Source organism: Hypanus sabinus, chromosome X1 (assembly GCF_030144855.1).
Source record: "Hypanus sabinus isolate sHypSab1 chromosome X1, sHypSab1.hap1, whole genome shotgun sequence".
Lineage (NCBI taxonomy): Eukaryota > Metazoa > Chordata > Chondrichthyes > Myliobatiformes > Dasyatidae > Hypanus > Hypanus sabinus.
This window is the reverse complement of record NC_082738.1, coordinates 23968901-23984850: the sequence shown is the minus strand read 5'-3', so window position 1 is coordinate 23984850 and position 15950 is coordinate 23968901. Positions and strand designations below refer to the sequence as shown.

The 15950-nt window shown below is 37.4% G+C and overlaps 1 long non-coding RNA gene across 3 annotated transcripts in view; it reads right to left on the bottom strand.

Moving 5' to 3' along the window:
• LOC132384706 (uncharacterized) overlaps positions 1-15950 on the bottom strand; it is a 40094-nt gene that overhangs the window by 11847 nt on the left and 12297 nt on the right. Inside the window, exons 3-4 of one of the 3 annotated variants that reach the window (XR_009508992.1) lie at positions 10678-11196; positions 6747-6860 (exon numbers count right to left, since the gene is read on the bottom strand). The exons of 1 other annotated variant lie outside the window; for it this stretch is intronic. This is a non-coding gene — a long non-coding RNA (uncharacterized LOC132384706). The remainder of the gene's footprint in view (positions 1-6746; positions 6861-10677; positions 11197-15950) is intronic. One more of the 3 variants, XR_009508993.1, reaches the window with a different exon arrangement.

Below are 15950 nucleotides of genomic sequence, written 5' to 3'. Positions count from 1 at the left end.
AGAATAATTTAAAGCAGTATCTCCGCTAGATTAAAAGCAGGAATTAGAGGTAAACAGAGAAGATTAAGAGTTGAAACTAGAGTGTATGAAGAATAGGAACCATGGGTATTTGGGATTGTGAGTTTAAATGTGAGAACTCCTGTGGACTTAGAGCAGAAAATGAAGTAGCCTAAGAATGGGAGCCAGGATAGTTTAAGGGGGGAAACTGAAGTAGTATTTGACCAGAAACTCAAGTGATTTTAGAATATGGAAAAAGTTGAGGTTATCCACTTTGGTGAATAAATCAGATTGGGTAGTGTTGACATTCAAGGGAATCCAAGTAACTTTGTCCATAAGTCACTATAAATATACAGGTGAAATAGGCAATTAGGAAGGCAAGTGCTTTCATAAGAATTGAGCTTAAGTGTAATGATGCTTTACTGCAATTATATAGGGCCTTGGTGAGACCACACCTGGAGTATTATATACAGTTCTCGTCTCTTTACCTATGAAATGAGATATTGGTAAAAAGGGGGTGCGGTGAAATTCTCACTGGACTGGTTCCATTGATGACAACTTTGCTGAGCAGAGACTAAGAGGACTATACTCTCCTATATTCTTCTGAGTGTGGGTGTTGGAATAGTTTAAAGTGTGGTAACCAAAGTAGCTTAGCATCAGGAATACAAGTGCATTAACTGTTGGAAACAGGGCAACATAAAAGTGGAACTGAAATACTTTAAATGCTGGGATGGAGTAGTTTGGTGCAAGAATACAAATAACTTATCTAGTATTGAAACCTAAGAATGGGAGCAAAAGTAGTTTAAATAAGAACTAGAATATATTAAGAATAGGAACAGGGCTAGATCAAGAGCAGAGAAGTGACAGAGAGGAAAATGGAGTAGTTTCAGAGTGGAAGCCAGAGTTACTTAAGAAAAAAGTACTTCAACTTGAAACATTTTAGAAAGTTAAGAGAGGAAACCTTGTAGTTTAAGCATGGCAATCAGCCTGGATTAGGAACATAAAAAGTAGTTGAAGAGCAAGGAAAAAAAATGAAATTTAAGAGGACAAACCGGAGCAGTTTTAGAGCAGAATTTGGAATACTTGAAGAGCTAGAACCAGAAATGTTTAAGGGAAGGAATATATGTAGTTTAACTGCTGATGTGGAAGTAGTTTAAAAGCAAAAACTGGAATTTCTATAGAGTTTGTAAGAGTAGATGTAAAATGGGAAAGGGAGCAGTTTAGCAATGGAAACACAAGCAGTTTAAGAAGGAACTTCAGCAATTTAGGTACAGAAATTGGAGCAGGAACCAAAGATGTTTAAGAGCTTGAACCAGAGTAATTTAGAGGCAAGGACTAATAGAAGACCAACAACTGGGGGCATTTAAGAGCTGTAATATGAGTGATACAAGTGCAAAAATGTGTAAGGAGATAGCAGATATTTGTAGTAAACACAAGGTGGTGATTGTGGGAGATTTTAATTTTCCACACGTAGACTGGGAAGCTCATTCTGTAAAAGGGCTGGATGGTTTAGAGTTTGTGAAATGTGTGCAGGATAGTTTTTTGCAACAATACATAGAAGTACTGACTAGAGATGGGGCAGTGTTGGATCTCCTGTTAGGGAATGCGATAGGTCAGCTGACAGATGTATGTGTTGGGGAGCACTTCAGGTCCAGTGATCACAATAGCATTAGCTTCAATATAATTATGAAGAAGGACAGGACAGGAGCTAGAGTTGAGATTTTTGATTGGAGAAAGGCTAACTTTGAGGAGATGCGAAGGGATTTAGAGAAAGTGGATTGGGTCAAGTTGTTTTATGGGAAGGATGTAATAGAGAAATGGAGGTCATCTAAGGGTGAAATTATGAGGGTACAGAATCTTTATGTTCCTGTTAGGTTGAAAGGAAAGGTTAAAGGTCTGAAAGCACCATGGTTTTCAAGGGATATTAGAAATTTGGTTCGGAAAAAGAGGGATGTCTACAATAGATATAGGCAGCATGGAGTAAAGGAATTGCTCGAGGAATATAAAGAATGTAAAAGGAATCTTAAGAAAGAGATTAGAAAAGCTAAAAGAAGATACGAGGTTGGTTTGGCAAATAAGGTGAAAGTAAATCCGAAAGGTTTCTACAGTTATATTAAAAGCAAGAGGATAGTGAGGGATAAAATTGGCCCCTTAGAGAATCACAGTGGTCAGCTATGTGTGGAGCAGAGGGAGATGGGAGAGATTTTGAACGATTTCTTCTCTTCGGTATTCACTAAGGAGAAGGATATTGAATTGTGCAAGGTGTGGGAAACAAGTAAGGAAGTTATGGAACCTATGACAATTAAAGAGGTGGAAGTACTGGCGCTTTTAAGAAATTTAAAAGTGGATAAATCTCCAGGTCCTGACAGGATATTCCCCAGGACCTTGAGGGAAGTTTGTGTAGAAATAGCAGGAGCTCTGATGGAGATCTTTAAGATGTCATTAGAAATGGGGATTGTGCCGGAGGATTGGCGTATTGCTCATGTGGTTCCATTGTTTAAAAAGGGTTCTAGAAGTAAGCCTAGCAATTATAGACCTGTCAGTTTGACATCAGTGGTGGGTAAATTAATGGAAAGTATTCTTAGTATTAATAATTATCTGGATAGACAGGATCTGATTAGGAGTAGCCAGCATGGATTTGTGCATGGAAGGTCATGTTTGACAAACCTTATTGAAATTTTTGAAGAAGTTACGAGGAATGTTGACGAGGGTAAGGCAGTGGATGTAGTCTATATGGACTTCAGCAAAGCCTTTGACAAAGCTCCACATGGAAGGTTAGTTAAGAAGGTTCAGTCATTAGGTATTAATGCTGGAGTAATAAAATGGATTCAACATTGGCTAGGTGGGAGATGCCAGAGAGTAGTGGTGGATAATTGTCTATCGAGATGGAGGCTGGTGACTAGCGGGGTGCCTCAGGGATCTGTTTTGGGCCCAATGTTGTTTGTAATATACATAAATGATCTGGATGATGGGGTGGTAAATTGGATTAGTAAGTATGCTGATGATACTAAGGTAGGAGGTGTTGTGGATAATGAGGTGGGTTTTCAAAGCTTGCAGGGAGATTTATGCCAGTTAGAAGAATGGGCTGAACGTTGGCAGATGGAGTTTAATGCTGAGAAGTGTGAGGTTCTACATTTTGGCAGGAATAATCCAAATAGAACATACAGGGTAAATGGTAGGGAATTGAGGAATGCAGAGTAACAGAGAGATCTAGGAATAACAGTGCATAGTTCCCTGAAGGTGGAGTCTCATGTAGATAGGGTGGTGAAGAAGGCTTTTGGAATGCTGGCCTTTATAAATCAAAGCATTGAGTACAGAAGTTGGGATATAATGTTAAAATTGTACAAGGCATTGGTAAGGCCAAATTTGGAATATTGTGTACAGTTCTGGTCACCGAATTATAGGAAAGATATCAATAAATTAGAGAGAGTGCAGATGTTACCTGGGTTTCAGCACGTAAGTTACAGAGAAAGGTTGAACAAGTTAGGTCTCTATTCATTGGAGCGTAGAAGGTTGAGGGGGGATTTGATCGAGGTATTTAAAATTTTGAGAGGGATAGATAGAGTTGACGTGAATAGGCTGTTTCCATTGAGAGTAGGGGAGATTCAAACGAGAGGACATGATTTGAGAGTTAGGGGGCAGAAGTTTAAGGGAAACACAAGGGGGTATTTCTTTACTCAGAGAGTGATAGCTGTGTGGAATGAGCTTCCTGTAGAAGTAGTAGAGGCCAGTTCAGTTGTATCATTTAAGGTAAAATTGGATAGGTATATGGACAGGAAAGGAGTGGAGGGTTATGGGCTGAGTGCGGGTAGGTGGGACTAGGTGAGATTAAGAGTTCGGCACGGATTAGGAGGGCCAAGATGGCCTGTCTCTGTGCTGTGATTGTTATATGGTTATATGGTTATAAAAATGAGATAAACGTAAAAGCATGAAGTGAAGCACTCTCGCCAGAAAATCTTGAGGCTAAGGAATACTTAAAGAGTGGGAATTGAATTAGTTTAAAAGCAGGAAGTGGAGAAGGTTAGTAGTGGAAACCTGGCAAGTTGAAAAACATGAGTGATTAAAGGACGGGAACCAGTCTAGCTGAAGGAGATGAAAATGAAGTATATCAAGATCAAGGTCTGGGGAGGTTTACGAATGAGCAGGAACAAGAAAGATTTATGTGAAGAAATTAGAACATATAACAGTACAGCACAGGAACAGGCTTTTTGGCCCAAAGCATTGAACACAATACTGAATTAAACTATTCTCTGTCTGCATATGATCTGTGTATTTTCTGTGTATTCATGCCCCTATCTAAAAGCTTCTTGAATGCTACTATTGTGTCTGCTTCCACTACCACCCCCAGCAGCCTGTTCCAGGCACCCACCAAACTTAGTGTAAAAAAAACCTTGACCTGCACATCCCCTTGAAACTTTTCCCCTCTCACCTTAAAGCTACTCCTCTAATATTCAACCTTTCTAAACTGGGTACAAGATTCTGGCTATCTATCCAATTTATGCCTCTCATAATTTTATAAACTTCTCAGATATCCCCTTAGCCTCTGACTCTTCAGGAAAAAATAATCCAAATTTGTCTAGCCTCTCTTTATAGCTCATACCTTCTAATGCTGGCAGATCTTGGTAAAGCTCTGCTGCACTTTCTCCAAAGCCTCTGCTCTTTCCTGTAATGGGGCAACCAGAACTGCACACAATACTCCAAGTGCAGCCTAACCAAAGTTTTATACAACTACATTATGACTTTCTGACTCCTATACTCTATGCCATGATGGATGAAGGCAACATGCCATATGCCTACTTTACCATTCCATCTATCTGCATTGCCACTTTCAGGAGCTATGGGCTTAGACCCCAAAATTCATCCATACATTCATGCTGTTAAGGATATTGCCATTAACTGTACAGTTTTCCCTCACATTTGACATCCCAAAGGGCAACACATACACACTTACTCAGATTAAACTCTGTCATTTCACTGCCCATAACTATAACTGATTTATATCCTTCAATAACCTTCTTCACTGTCTACACTCGACCAATTTTTGTGTTTGTGTTTTCTGCAAAACTCACTAACCAACCCATTTATATTTTCATCCAAGTCATCACAAACAACAGGGATCCTATCTCTCATTACTGTGGAGCACATCTGGTCACAGACCTCCAGCCAGAATGACACCCTTCCATCACTAATTGAAATAGCACAGTACAGGGTCTAGAGCATCTTAAGAGCAAGAACTGGTGAAGATTAAACTGGAAACTAGAGTAGTTTAAGAATAGAAACTGGAGTAATTTAAGAACAAGAACTGGAGTAGTTTAAGAACAAAATCTAATGTCATTTAAATGTTACAAGCAGGGAGGTTTAAGAGTGGGATCCAGTGTACATTAGATAAGGAACTGTAGAAGCTTAAGAGCAAATATTGGAGAAGATGAATGCAGGATTAGCTTAAAATCATGAACCGTAGTACTTTAGAAGCAGGAATACTGGTCAGACTCTACTTGGAGTACAGTGCTCAGTTTTGGTCGCCTCACTACAGGAAGGATGTGGAAGCCATAGAAAGGGTGCAGAGGAGATTTACAAGGATGTTGCCTGGATTGGGGAGCATTTCTTATGAGGATAGGTTGAGTGAACTCGGCCTTTTCTCCTTGGAGCAACGGAGGATGAGAGGTGACCTGATAGAAGTGTATAAGATGTTGAGAGGCGTTGATCGTGTGGATAGTCAGAGACTTCTCATTTTAAAATCTTTTTTTATTAATTGAAGATCAACAAAATAAGATACATTATGTCATTATGTACAATAAAGAATTAAATTAGCAAATAACTGATTAACAAAGCTAAGCAATAATATGAAAAAATAAAGTGTTAAGAATATTTTTGAAAGGAAAAAAAAGAATCCCTACTAACTAACTGGGAAAAAAAACCCCTACTAACTGGTTGGGAGCACAACCCCGGAGCTATACATCATACAAGCTTCCATTTTTAAAAAAATCAGTCCACCAACTCAAATCCTCTTAAAGCAAAATCAGAAGGAAACCATATTAATTAAATCAGATGATAGTAATGGGCGAATGAACCCCAACTTTTCTCAAAATCAAACCGAGGATCAAAAGTTCGACTTCTGATTTTCTCCAAACAAAGACATAGCATCACCTGAGAAAATCATTGTATCAAAGTAAGAGCAGAAGCATCTTTCCATTTCAACAAAATAGCCCTTCTGGCCAATAATGTGACAAATGCAATTACATGTTGGTCTGATGGAGAAATACCATGAATATATTGAGCAATTATACCAAATAAAACTGTAAATTAATTTTTTAAACTTTAGAAATTGTAGAGAAAATAGACTTCCAAACATGTTTCAATACAGAACATGACCAAAGCATAGGTGTTAATGTGGCTGTCATCTGTCACACTGACTATCAACATTAGGAAGCATTTTAGACAGTCTCTCCTTTGTCAAATAGTAACAATGTACAATTTTAAATTGAATTAAAGAGTGACTGGCACAAATCGAAGAAGAGTTAACCAACTTCAAAATCCGTAACCAATCTTCTGTTATCAGGGTCATGTTAAGCTCTCTCTCCCAATCTTGCTTAATCTTAAGTGAAGGGTAATTGTACTGTTGTAACAATAAATTATAAATTTTCCCAATAAACCCCTTCACTAAAGGATTCATTTTTAAAATAATATAACAGGTCAGAATCTTGTATATATGGAAAATTACTTAAGTATTTTTGTAAGAAGTGTCTGACCTGAAGATATTGCAGGAAATGTGAATACGAGAGTGAGTATTTAGTTACTAATTTCTCAAAAGACATCAATCGGCCATCTTGGAACAGATCCGTGAAGGAATAAACTCATTTATTCTGCCAAAGAAGAAAGGCAGGATCACTTAATGAAGGTTTAAATAAATAATTTCAATTAAATTAAACTAAAAAGTTTAAATTTTTTGAGATTTAAAAAAATACGAAACTGGAACCAAATTTGTAATGACTGCTTAATCACAGGATATAAATTTAAATTAGTAATTTTGACCAGTTGTATAGGTAGAGAAGCTCCTAATAATGAGGTTAAGTGAAACTGTTTCACAGCATTCAATTCCAAATCAGCCCAATATAACCAAAAACACATATAATGTATATTAACAGCCCAACAATACATTCTTAAATTAGGCAAAGCAAGACCTCCATCTTTTTAAAATTTTTGTAAATGATATTTACCAATTCTTGGTCTTTTATTATTCCAAACAAAAGATGAAATAATAGAGTCAACCTGATCGAAAAACTTCTTAGTTAAAAAAATAGGGATATTTTGAAATACATATAAAAATTTTGGTAAAAATCATCATTTTAACTGCATGAATTTGGCCAGCTAATGAAAGTGTAAGTGGATTCCATCTACAAAATAATTGCTTCATAAAATCCACTAAAGGAACCAAATTAGCTTTATAAAGGTCTTCATGATTTTTAGTGATAATAATACCTAAATATTTAAATGAGTCTGTAACTCTAAAAGGAATGTCATCATATATAGAAGCAGAGTCATTTAGGGGAAATAATTCACTTTTATGAAGGTTTAGTTTATATCCCGAAAACTTTCCAAAATCATTTAATAGTTTCAATAAACTAGGAATGGATTCTTCAGGATTCGAAATATAAACTAAGAGATCGTCAGCATAAAGGGAGATCTTATGAACAGTCCCATTTATGAGAATTCCATGGATATCTTTAGCTTCACGAAGTGCAATAGCCAAGGGGTCCAGCACCAAATTAAATAACAAAGGACTTAACGGACATCCTTGTCTCGTACCCCATGAAAGCTCAGAAAAAGGAGATCTGCAATTATTAGAAATAACAGTAGCAATATATCATTCTAATCCACTTATTAAAATTAATACCAAAGCTGAATTTCTCTAAAACATTAAATAAGTATTTCCATGCAACTCTGTCAAATGCCTTTTCAGCGTCAAGAGAGACAACACATTGGGGAGTCTTAGAAAAGGATAAATATATAATATTTAACAGTTTCCGAACACTAGAGAAGGAATAACGGCCCTTTACAAAACCTGTTTGGTCTTGAGAGATAATTTTAGATATGAAGTTCTCTAGCCGATTAGCCATTATTTTTGAAAGAATTTTAGCATCCACATTTAATAATGAAATAAGTCTATATGAAGCACTGTCAGTAGAATTAAAGAAATAGAAGCTTCATAAAATGTGGGAGGTAACTCCCTATCAAAAAAGAATCTTTAAGCATTTCCAACATATATGAAGAGAGCAATTTTTCATATTCACATTTCTGGACTTTGGACAAAAATCAGGGATCAGCTATAAAGTAATCAATTCTCGAATATTTTTTGTGAACATGTGAGAAAAAAGGATAATCTCAATCATTAGGATGTAAATGTCTCCAAATTTCAACCAAGCCAAAATCAAGTTAAAAAGAATTAATAAGTGATGTAGAACAACTCGGAAGCCACTGATTGGTTGAACTCTTGTCAATCAAAGGATTTAAACAACAGTTGAAAACACCACCCATTAACAACATATATTCATTTAAATCCAGCAATAAAGCAAATACATTTTTTTAAAAAGAAGGATCATCTACATTAGGTCCATATAGGTTAACCAGAACAATTTTTCTATTACAAATTGTTCCTTTAACAATTAAAAATCTACCATTAATATCTGACACAATGTCTTCTTGGATAAATAAAATATTAGATTAAATAAAAATAGATACTCCCTTTGTTTTATTTTGACAAGTAGCGTGAAATTGAAGGCCCTACCACATTTTAAAAGATCTATTTTGATCACCTGTTTTGATATGTGTTTCTTGAGCAAAAATTATATCAGCTTGGAATCGATTAAAGATTTTAGAAGTTTTCTTTCGCTTAATAGGATGATTCCAACCACGTACGTTCTAACTTATAACGTTTATCTGTTTTGTTACTGTAAATAAAAATTATTTAACACATAAATACATGCATACCAGCACGGGCTAATCAAAACTGGCGATGATAAGTATAACCATATACTAGACATGCATGCTCCGGAATTCCATAATGTGAAAAAAAATACAAAAAAGAAAACTAAAATTAATCTTACAGTTAATCCTATAAATCAAAACTAGCCCCAATCCTCCCACTACCCCAAAAAGCCTGAAATTCAGCAAAAAAAAGCCAAAATGCATCCCCATAGAGGAAAAAAGAGAGACTCCATGAGCTGCCCATTTTATAATAGTGGTTTTAAAAAGCTTTCCTTAATTCCTCCCCCCAGTTACAAAAAAAATACAACATTCAGCCCTAAAATAGAAAAGCCCTGCAAAGGAAAAAAAAATATTTTGCTAAATATAAAAAGCCAAACACCACAAAGCAACACACCACCATATCAAGTCATGTTAACTGGTTCTTCTGCCCACTTACAGGCTTTGCTTCTAAGTGATATATATGCAATTTAAATATCAATTTGCTTTGATGCCTTCCATTGCTTCAGAGTATTATTGTGCTGGAAAAATGGACACTGGTGAGGCTGAGTAATCATTAAAACATGGAACAGATTCCCAGCTGAGAGAATCGGGGCACAATTTTACGGTGATCAGAAGAAAGTATAGGGATCTCAGAGATTTTTTTTCACAGACCAGTGGGTACATGGAAGGATCTGCCATGGCTAGTGAGAGGCAGACACAGTAAGGACATTTAAGAAACTCCTAGATAGGCTCATAATGAAAGACGAATGGAATTCTCTACAGGACGGAAGCATTAGATTGATCATGAAGTAGATTGAAAGGTGAGCAGAACATCATGGGCCAAAGGGGCTGGGGTGTGCAGTATTGCTACAACATCTGGCTCCCCGTATCCAGCATAAAAGTTCAGAGAGAAAAAAAATGTTTATACTTAATACTTAAAAACAAGCTGGGGGATGCAGAAACAATCTCCAAAGGCGCTAAAACAATAAAATTAAACAAAGAGAAAAATGCCTATGTAATCTCTGGTGAAGAAAAATAGACACCATTTTCCATTTAACTGACATGCCCAATGAAAAACTGTTTTAAAAAAAAACTAATTATCTATTGACTAAGCACACCCAACTATATATATATATAGATATATATAAGAAAAAGACCTTATGAACTATGGAAACTATCACTTAATTAATGAAAAAAAGGAGGATAAAAACAAATAATCAAACAATCGGTCCGTTGTGTTAATTCGCTCAGTAGACTAAACCGATTTCGGAAAAGTCATTCATCATTCACATCAAAAAGTTCACATCTTTTTTAAATGGTCGATCGATCAAAGGACATCTTAAGCAAATCACAAATATTCAAGGCTTACCTTCTTTCCAAAATAACAATTATTCAGCAGACCTAAAACCATTCAAACCTCAGCTACAACCAGAATAGAGTTAACATAGTCCAATGGCTCTTTGGGGTCCAGAAAAACATGTGGAGTTGTTGGGAAATAATTTTAATCAGGCTGGATAGTGAAGTGATGGGAATAATCCCTTATCATAGGCTAACTTCATGGTTGGAACGAATTTAGACTGCAGGTCCATAACTTCCCATGGATAATCTTCATAAAAACGAATCTTGGAGCCTTTAAATTTAAAAACTCTTGTGTTTCCTTGCATATTTTATGATTTAGTCTTTAACTTTAAAACGAAGAAACAGACCAAAACTGACCTTGGTTTATCCAGGTTCCAAGATTTCCAAGTGAAAATCCTAAGCGCTCTTTCGATGTCAGGAGATTGAGGTAAAATATCCAGAAACAGAAATTGAAACAAGTTAGCAAAATAGTCTAATAAATCTCCAGTCTCAGATCCTTCCTTCAATCCAACAATTTGAATTTTATTCCGACAAGATCTTGCTTCCAAATCGATAATCTTCTGTTGAGACTTTTCCAAGCGAGCTGAAACCTCCGCAATTTGACGCTTCGCCTCTTTAAGTTCAGAATTCAGGGAAATAATATTTTCCTGCACAAATTGAAAACTCTCTCGTAATGACTTCATCTCAGAAGAGGTAGCATCAAGTTTTATCATGTTGTTGTCTATCTTCTTGTCGAGACCCATCAGCGAATGTTCTAGACGCTCAGCCCAAGCTGGTGTTTCCTCTGATTTGTTTCCCTTTCTATTGCTGGATTCAGGAAGCTGCTTTCCACTTCTTAAAGATTGTGACATAGTAACAACTATTCCCCTCTAAGATCTGATGAATAGAAGTTAAAAAATTCAAAGTTTAAACTGGGGAAAAGGAAGAATTAATTGCAGCCACACAAATCTGTGTATCACTCCATTAGACAGTAGGCGGAGTCTCCAGTCAGAGGCTTCTCCCAGGGCTGAAATGGTTGCCACAAGAGGACATAGGTTTAAGGTGCTGGGGAGGAGGTACAGAGGAGGTGCCAGGGGTCAGTTTTTTACTCAGAGAGTGGTGAGTGCGTAGAATGGGCTGCCAGCGAAGGTGGTGGAGGCGGATATGACAAGGTCTTTTAAGAGATTTTTGGATAAGTACATGGAGCTTAAAAAAATAGAGGGTTATAGGTAAGCCTAGTAATTTCTAGGGTAGGGACATGTTCGGCACAACCTTGTGAGCCAAAGGGCCTGTATTGTGCTGTAGGTTTTCTATGTTTCCATGTTAACACAATTAGATTAAGTACAGAAATCTGTGCAGTTTAGGAATTGAAGTAATTCAAGAATTGTAATTGGACTAAATTAAGAGCAGGAACCATAGTTGTTCTAAGAGTTAAATGTGGAAAATAGAGTAGTTTAAAAGTGGGAAATGGAGGAGTTTAAGAATAGGAATCAAAGTAAGTTTAAATGTGAGCTTTAGTGTGCAGTCAGTGCAGGGACTGGAGTTGTTTAAAAGCAAGAATGCAGGTGGAAGGTCTAAGAACAAGAACTCGAGTAGTTTATGAGTGAGAATGGTTGTAGTATCAGAATGGGATCTAGAATTACAGCATGAACTCAACGAATTTAAGAGCCGGGGCCGTGACACTTTAAGGGTGAGAAACAAAGCAATTTAACAAAAAAAAACTTTAGCTTCAGAACAGGAATTGGATTAATGCAAGGGCAGGTTAGTAGTTAACAAGTGCATAAACAAATGACTTTTCATCTTCTACAAGGCACAAGTCAAGTGTGTGATGGAATACTCTCTACTTGCCTGGATGGATACAATTCCAACAACACAAATGAAGCTCAAAGTCTTCCATGACAAAGCAAGATGCTTAACTGATATTCTGCCTTTAGTATAAGCATTCACTCTTTCATTGATGTATAGCGTCCATAGTGTGACATCTAGAAAACTGTTGTTTGTTGCCCAGGTTACTCTGACTACGCCTCCCAAACCTTTGATCTCAACCATGAAGAATGTCAGGGCAGCAGGCATACATGAACACTGCTGCCTGCAGGTTCCTCTAAAAGTCACACCTGGTAATATGTCACATTTCCTTCTTCATCGCTGAGTTCAAAACCTGGAACTCCCTCCCCAACAGCTCCATGGGAGCACTTTCAGCTGAAGGACTGCATTGGTTCAAGGCGGCAGCTCACCTCCACCTTCTCAAGGGGCACTTAGGGATGGCCAATGAATGCTGGCATGGCCAGTGGAATCAGTAGTGAATACAAAGTTGAAGAAGGAGATCTTCAACCGTGCAGCACAGCAGTTAAAAAGAGCAGGAATCAGAACGAGTTTGAGGAGGAAATCTGTCATGATTAAACACAAAGAAATATCACAGTCATTTCATAATCAGCACAATTGAAGAGTGATGAATTATTCAAATATTCAAATTAATAAATAGTATATAAAAAAAAGCTCAAAAAGAGCAAGAGAATAAAACTGGGCTGAATAGTTTATAAAGAAAAGGCAATAAAGTAAAGGTAAGGTAAATCTATAAAAGTGGATTTTTGGTGAGCACAGGAGTTCTAAGGCCATGCATATAAATAGTAAGTAATTTGCATCTTTAAACAAAAGTTATCTACTAATTTTAATTTGGCCTATAAATATACAAGTTAATAAGTTGACAAAATAATAGGGAAGACAACAGAGTGGAAATGTGGTATATGAGCTTTGTGAATAATAATACGGTCTCAGATTTGCACATCTGTAAGCATTAACTCTACCTTGCCACTCCACCTCAGGGTCACATCCCAGAGTACAGGTTTCAGGAATGGCTAGTGTGACTAAGGTGGAGTCAAATGGAAGGGAATTACTAGTTGAGAAGAGGTCACAAAAACAATAGTCCTATTCAACAGGTACAATATGAACATTCTAAGTATGGGGGAAAATTACAGTGATGTTCACAAAGTAAAATAAGTCTCCATGACTCAAATGCATTCCAAGAAAAGGAAGAGCATAACTGAACATAAAGAGCATAAAGGTGATAAAGAATTTTCATTAGAAGTACGGATAGTGTCTTCTGCATTCACAAGCAAAATTCTCATAAGTGTGTATTGTCTACTCAGTTCCAGGGTAAATGATTTCTTGAGGTGGTTCGAGGTGAATTTGGGAAAGATTGGGTGAATATTCAGTGATAACTTTATTAGGTACACCTGTACACCTGCTCGTTAAGGTAAATATTTCATCAGCCAATCATGTACCATCAACTGAATGCATAAAAGCATGTAGACATGGTCAAGAGATTCAAATGTCAATTAGGGCAAACATCAGAATGGGGAAGAAATGTGATCTAAGTGACTTTGACCGTGGAATGTTTGTTGGTGCCAGACAGGGTGATTTGAGTTTCTCACAAACTGCTGATCTGTTTCAAGCACAACAGTCGCTGGAGTTTATAGAATGGTGCGAAAAATAACAAAACATCCAGCGAGTGGCAGTTATGTGGGTGTAAATGAGAGAGGTCAGAGGAGAATGGCCAGACTGGCTCAAGCTGACAGGAAGGTGACAGTAACTCAAATAACCATGTGTGACATCAGTGGCGTGCAGAAGAGCTTCTCTGAATGCACATGTCGAACCTTGAAATGGGTGTGCTACAGCAGCAAAAGTCCACACACATACACTCAGTGGCCACTTATTAGTTATTAGGGTACCACTAAAGGGGCCACTATGTGTATATTGTAAAAATATTGCACGTAGAAAGAGGTAGGACATATTGCTGGGTTTAGAAACTTAATTAAAAAGCAGAAACCCAAAGATAATAATCTTGGGATTATTGATTGAACCATATGTAAATTGGCAGAGAGACAGACAGGTCAGTCTAGTTTATAGCTTAAGGGCTGATGTGAGACATTGGCATTAGTACTGGAATTGCACAGTATGGGTCCCACCTGAATCAGAGTGTAACCAAAGTCCAAGCAGAAACGCTAAATGCAGAAGTAGCAAGGGACTTAACAGTAAGACATGAGGAGGGATTGACAAGAAATGAAGTGAGTTTAAATATAGTTAGAAAGGAGAGTTTTGGACTGACTATACTGGAGTAGAATGTAAATAGTCAGGGAATAAATAGACTTAAGGAACAAAAGAGTGAAATGATGGTTGGAAATAAAGTGAAAGAAACTGCTATTAAAATAAATCAAACTCCCTGTAAAGCAATGTACGCATTGTCTGTAATAAAACAGGAAAGCTGTTGTAATGAACTACATACATAGCAGGGAAACTGATTTGTGGCTACAGGGGAAACAATTACTGGGAATTTAGCATTGCAGGACATAATAAATTTAGAAATCATAAGATAGGAAAAAGGGGAGGCACAATAACGGTGCTCGAAAGTTACAAATATCATCATGGGAATGGGCAGGAGTAGCACAGCCATATGCGAGACTGAAATAGAATTCACAGACAGTGGTAAGTGATACAGAATATAGCAGTTACTAGAAATCTGAAGCAGAGGAGAATGCTGGAAAAGGTCAACAGATCAGGCAGCATCTGTGAAGAGTAGTCAAATTGCATTGCCTCACAACTGACCAGGAATTAAACACCAAACAAATCCAGATGTTGGAAACTTGAAACTAAAATTCCCCATGGGCCAGACAGTATCTGTGGCAAGAAACAGAGCTAACGTTTCAGGTTGATAACCCCCTCCCGAAACATCGACTGTACTTTTTTTTTCCACAGATACTTCCTGGCCTGCTGAGTTCCTCCAGCATTTTGTGGGTGTTGCTCAGATTTCCAGCATCTGCAGATTTTCTCTTGTTAGGGAAGAAAATGTGTCCTGTGTGACTACAGATACCATGTGATAAGCATTATGGCTGATTCTTAACTGCACTTAGAAAAGGTCAGCAAATCATTTAGTTGTGCTAAACAATTAGCTGTACTAAATAAGAAAAAAAGGAGTAAAAACAGATGGACTACCCAGCACCAAACTCGGCATACCATTCAATACTGACAAAGACACACCCCACCTCAATATCCCTGTAAAATTCTTCTCATTACCTTCTAGAACTTGCATCAAACTGAATGTTTCCCACTTAATGCTTAAACAATAATTTGGCGTTAATATCCACACAGAACCATACCTTTTATAATGACCTGGTCACCTTCATTATGATCCTTGGTGATGTCCCAACTCTCAAAAGGTCTCAGCACAGTGGTGCATGGTTGAGAGTTGTCCTGGAATCCTTAATATTAACATGGCATCAGTTAAGGAAACTTGCTCCTGAGTACTATCTACAGCCCTAACTCAGCTGATGAATCAATATTCCTCCCCAATAAACAACATTTGGGGAAAAATATTAAGAGTAGCAAGGTATCAGATTGTACTCTGGGTTGGGGTTTTCAATGTCCATCACCAAAAGTCTATATGTAGTAGCACCATAGACTGATGTCCTGAAGGGTGTGGCAACCAGATTGGGCCGGTGGCATGTAGTGAGTGAACCAATACAAGGGAAAACATTATTTGAGCTCATCCTCACCAAACTAACGCAAATGAGTGACTACTGCACACTCACTGTGGAGATGAAGTTTTATCTGTACACTGAGGACACCCGTCATTCCACTTCTCGGCTGGCCATCTC